The sequence below is a fragment of the Lineus longissimus genome, chromosome 1, assembly GCF_910592395.1.
Source record: "Lineus longissimus chromosome 1, tnLinLong1.2, whole genome shotgun sequence".
NCBI classification, from domain to species: Eukaryota; Metazoa; Nemertea; class Pilidiophora; order Heteronemertea; family Lineidae; genus Lineus; species Lineus longissimus.
Window position 1 is genome coordinate 28106221 of NC_088308.1, and position 6000 is coordinate 28112220.

The 6000-nt window shown below is 45.0% G+C and overlaps 1 long non-coding RNA gene across 1 annotated transcript; it reads right to left on the bottom strand.

Annotated features, from left to right (window-relative positions):
* Positions 1–788: 788 nt before the first annotated feature.
* On the bottom strand, positions 789–4202 carry LOC135482716 (uncharacterized). The gene is made up of 3 exons (XR_010446267.1): positions 4036–4202; positions 1857–2048; positions 789–1576 (listed from the first exon to the last, which is right to left on the bottom strand). It is a non-coding gene; the product is annotated as an uncharacterized LOC135482716 (long non-coding RNA).
* Between the last annotated feature and the right edge of the window lie 1798 nt (positions 4203–6000).

The window sequence follows — 6000 nt, forward strand, 5'->3', positions numbered from 1 at the left end:
AATCGTTTCATCACCTTATATTTGTGCACCAGAGGCTCTACTGGACTGTGAATTCTATTTTAATACGTTTGGACATGAACACGTTACCATGGTAACCAAGTGGTGGGTTGGAAACTAAAGTGTTTCAGCATTATAATCCAATCATCATCTACGTCAGCAGTGCATGACCGTCCTACGATAAAAGAGAGGATAGGCCTATGTTGTGAAGTTTTAATCATACTCCAAAGAATCTGTTTATGATTAAAGCAACGACACTGCACCATGGCCCTTAATACCTGCGCCCGTACGAACACTGCAGAGAAAGACAGTAAGACAAGGCCATTGGCCATTCTCAGACAACCGGATCGACGGGCCGACGCCCGTCTTCACATCTCTCACCTATAGTCCCCGCTACATGTTGCAAACAGTATGCCACCACAAACAGAGTGATATTTCACGTACGAACTACCTTGTCAATAACAGGAACTCTCATGATGCCAATATCGATGTGTGGAGAGTGATCCAGTCTGAGGATTGGCCATGCGGACAACCAATAGTGTCCTTGGTCCTCAGGTGGATGACCCATGCATTGGACATCCAGCCGAGGACCCAATACACCCTCTCAACAATAGTGCCCTGGACACAGGGGGAGAGCGCCCATTGCAAAGGAGGAGTTTGGCCGCCTACTTCAGGTGGGTGGCCCAGAGCAGTCCTTGATATTTGTTAACACGGAGTTACATTCGGCCTGATAATCCCAGCACAGGCTCTGTAACAAACTGCAACATGATATTCAAATTATAAAGACTCAATTGTTCACATCGGGTTACTTTATTATCGGAATAAAAGCTAGATTTTCTACTACAGATGTATTGAGCATAAAACGAAACGATGAAAACGAGATGGATGATTGGATGTCTTGTTACTAATTGACTGTCTGAGGAGCTGAAATTCTGCCGCAAGCTCGATATCACTTAAACGATCGTGCCAGAAAAATGTCGAGAAATACAATTCAAATGTATTCCGGTTTCACTAGAGGCCATCTCGCATCATTTTGTTGATTCAGTTTATCGATTTGTACAATACAAGGCACTTATATCAATAGAGCTATGAGAATGGAACAACCAGTGCCTCAATAAACAAAACGGGTCGGCAAAATCTAGTGTCGTTTTATGTATCGGTATATCCTTTAATTGGGTAAATTGATTGTCATTGATTTAGTCAATGTGCAGACAAGCGTTGGTGAGGTCCATTTTCTTGTGAGTCTGAGTTTTACTCGTTAAGTACAAGGAAAGCGTTGTTGAGACCATGTATGATGTCAAAATATACAAGAGAGCAAGAATCGACCCAACACGCCATGGCGTCCAACACAATTCGTGGTTGTTGGCTTTGATAGAGGCCTGTCGAAGTCACAACGACACATTCTGAGCAGACGATATACCAGCACCACGGAGACAACGTCAACATAGAAAGCACTATCTACAAGACAAGATTATTGCAAGAAAGTCCAAAATATAAGCCTCTCCGCAGAGAAGGAGCATCTCCTCCTTGATGAGTATCTACGCCTTCTTCACCCATCTCGTCAATCAGTGATTGTGACCTGAAACGACAAACCGCTGATGATGAAGTCACATTCATTCCCAGATCATGGAGCTTCGAATATTCTGTGGCTTAGAAGTTTAAGTGGTCAAGTCATTAAGACAGAAGTGGATATCGTTGAAGACAGTGTTGAAGACCACTCGTCACTCAAGATTTAACGGATCACTTGGTTAATATTTTCCAGGCGATGTGCGAATCGCCCGGATTGGTCGTTGCCCTTATGATGTCCCAGACGTGTCAGAAGGAGCATGAATCAAAGAAGAACTTTACTGTGTCCTTACCGCCATCCTTGCAACCGTCAGCGCACTTCTTCTCATCAGGACAACATTTACAACAGTCGTGTTTAGCGGGCTGGTCCCCGCAGCAGTCTCCTCCCTTCTGTTTCTCACAGCAGCAACAGGAGCAGTCGGCTCCGCACTGACACTTTCCCGTCTCGCACTTGTTGTCGTCACAACACGCGGGCTTGCAGGTTCCTACAAGGACAAGAGTAAAAGAGGATGTCAGTAGAAAGGGAATGCTCATGATGCTGATAACAGGGATATGTGGAGGTGGGACGGGGAGATTGATATCACAACAGGAGCAGCGATCCCCGCAGACACACTTGTCTCACATTTGTCGTCGCAGCAGTTGAGGACAAGGACAAGAGCACACGGTCGTACACACGGTGGTGTCAGTGACACTTGGTTCCAGTTCAGGGAATACTGAGCCTGATATAAGTGGGGGAGTTTGGGCGGGGCTCCTACCACTCCGGGGAGAACAGGCAACCCTCACAGCCACTCATGCCCTTTCTCATTTGCTGCTACAAGAGCCGCCGGTTTGAAGACCACTGTCACACCTTCATTTCGTTGATAGGTCGTGCTAGTCTTAGGTTCTCTTTGAACAGAAATAAGACGAATAACTTTGTCTCCGAGTATACAGTGTAGACTCCCGGGGCAGTCCATTGCGTCATCCTAATTGGATCTCCATATGGGAGGTAGGAGGCCGGTCCACTGTGTCAGGAGTGCAATACAGTGTCGCTAGATTATGCCACTTGGTATCAACTCTTATTTATACACATCACTGAAATGCTACAAAGGTCACCCAGTGAGCGAACAAAGAACATCCAATTAACACTGACAGTGTTCTAGTCGCACAGTACCCATTTACAGCCAGTTTATGATGATGATATCTGCCACATGTTGGGACCTTCTCACTTGAGAATCATTCACCCGCCCTCGTGTCTGGTAGAACACTTGTCGCGCTCAACGCGAAACTTTGAGCGCGACAGCTGTTCTCGATACCAGACACGAGGGCGCGTGAATGATTCTCAAGTGAGAAGGGCACACTATGCAAGTGGTCGACTGGAATCTAGTAGAAATGACTGACTATCATTTCACAGACTTATCTACCAGTACCAACACAACAATCAATGAATAACGGTCGTCTGTTAACCACGTGAGGGGATACAGAGAACGCAGCCAACTTGACATATACATTATGTCATTATAACTTATAAGTATACTAATGTGACATTCCTGAACAGAATTCTAATTGATGCGTGGAGTCAAGCAGTACAGCTATATATTTCCTGATCACTCGATTACATCGTATATATAGACAGATCATTAAGCACTGAGTTTTCAATCATGATAATTGGTATGAGGTTGTTTTGCGGTTAATCACCAAGTAACTATAACTTTAGCGCGGTTTTCAAGCTTTCTTCATCTTTACCATTGCCTCACATATTCTTCTTACTGCGCGGAATAATTCAGAAAAAAGTGAATGGGATCCATGCTCCGTCTCCATGGTGACAGCGCATGCTGGTGATCTGTGGTAGTCAGTGTTGAATGACAATGAAGTGTTTGAACATGCAACGCGTTATATCCTCATCAGAAGGACAAAAAGGACCAGCGTTGTTGTTATTGAAGAATAGTTTATTGACCTGCTAATTCTGATGTCACACTACTGTTGTGATATAATGTAATCAAATGCTGTTAGTACGTATGCGACTGAACTTGACGTAGGCTACTGATCCTATATTAGTCACAGTATAGCAAGAACAAACAGACGATGGACGCTTTCTCTAAGAAACAGTATCAAAATTAGAATCAAATGGAACAATTTGAATTATACTTCGGGCTGAAACGAAGATTGCCCACGAACAGAAATAGAAGAAAAAAAGCTTTTTTGTTACTGGATCCGCTAATTAATAAGATAAGTAGCGCGCGGCTGGCGACTTCTCACATCGGGATCGCGGGAGCATATTCTGATGAATACAGAAGCAAACGGGGAAAACCCTTGAGCATCGCAGACGACAAATAGGATTCATAAATGGCAATGCAGAGGGTATATATTGGTTTTGATAAAAAGCGGTGATGTATGAATTTATGGCGGCGACGGATCAATAATTGGTCGCGATAAATGTAAGACTGCATGGTTGTGCCGGTATACTTGGAATAGGAAAACGGATTATATGCTTACCTTGGCTAGACATGGTTGTCCTGGTTGTACGATATCCCGATTAATCAGAAAATTATTTAACAAAAATGGAGACAAAATAGGAATCTGTGATCGTTGCCGACAGAGCCTTGGGTGGAAGAGACAGAGTGAGAGTGGCTGTAATATATGCTATGCACTAGTCACTCTCCAAGCGCACCGTGTGCATCGCCGGCGCTGACTGCAAAACTCGAACCATCTCGGAAATTAATGTTCCAATGACCCTGACAAGAGGAAAATTGGTGTTTCATCGTTTTACCGATAGCGCACACTCGACGATATATGTCATTACTCACAAGGCGCGTGACTGGTTGAGGCCCCCGAGACTCAATTAGCGCACGAGAGCGCAGCGTAATGACGCGCGTTTTCAGCGCTGATGCCGCCACCAGTATCACATCATTTTGTGATGGTAGAGCGGTATTCTGTCATCTTTTCCTCCCAGAGTTCTGTTTCAACTCACACCGGCCAAAATCACTAATTCTTGCTATTTCATGCACCAAGCTGTAGAATGCTGAGCATTACGCGGTTCCAAGCATCTCGTGTCCGAGTCTCTCCTCATTCATCCACAAAAAGGCTCACTCTCAGCATACCTGCGTGTTCTAAGCTGATGTTTGCCTTCGAATCAAGCACCAAAGCTCCGCCGATGGGACAAATATAAGCGCGATGCCGTAAAAAGGGCAACCCAATTGGTGTCCATTGCCATCTGTCCTTTGAGTCACTCCGTATTGAGACACCCCGTACATGTATATACCTACTCTCACTGAGACTCCGATGTGGCATGAAAAGGGTATTTGTCATTGAAGGTTGTGACTTGGTCCTCAGGAGACAACCTTTATAGATTGACCAAGGCTCCAGCATAATATGGAAAGGAGATCTGTCGTCAAGGACTTCTATTCGTGATACTGTTCCGTGCTGTCATTGAATGTTTTCTGACACCCAGTATCTGCGATGGGGACGCCAGCATGGCATGGAAAAGATTGTCTCATGCTGGCCGGGACACGCTGTATAGATTGTGATGATGACGTCATGGTATTGGTCATTGAAAGTGTCTCGTGATGAATGTGACTGTCTCATCTCTTCTTCAAGTAGAACCTGTAACATATCTGATGGTTCCAAACAAGAGGTTGTGACTTGATTGTCAGACTATCTTTGCAAAATCGTCTCCTTAGGCTGTTGGCGGCGCATTTGATGCCACAATTAAGTCGCCAGTGTGTGCATCTATGTTGTTTTAACCGAATGTGACATGTCCTGGTGGTCTCCGACAGGACTGTTGTGCTCTCATCAAGTTCCAGTTCTCTGTCACAATCTATACGGGTGTCCCTGGAAGACATATCACAGGCAGCACAGGACTATTTCAAGGACGTTTAGATGGACTGGGAATGCTGGAGTCTGTCACAGTCTATACAGGGTGTCCCTGGAAGACATACCACAGGCAGCACAGGACTCATTCAAGGACGTTTTGATGTACTGGGAATGCTGGAGTCTGTCACAATCTATACAGGATGTCCCTGGAAGACTTATCACAGGCAGCACAGGACTCTCTCAAGGACGTTTTGATGTACTGGGAATGCTGGAGTCTGTCACAATCTATACAGGATGTCCCTGGAAGACTTATCACAGGCAGCACAGGACTCTCTCAAGGACGTTTTGATGTACTGGGAATGCTGGAGTCTGTCATAGTCTATACAGGATGTCCCTGGAAGACTATATCACAGGCAACACATGATTCTTTCAAAGACGTTTTGATGGCCCTGTAATCCTGGAGTCCCTGAGAGACAATGTTATAGACACCAAACACTGCAACAGTCTCAGTCACAATCGCAGTTATGGATGTGTATAACCACGTCCCTCTGTACAGGAACACAGAACAAGTCACTGGTGCTGTCCAGCAGCAACTTGCACTACACCCACTAGCTACAACAGGGTTCAAGTATTCAAAAGATATGCATG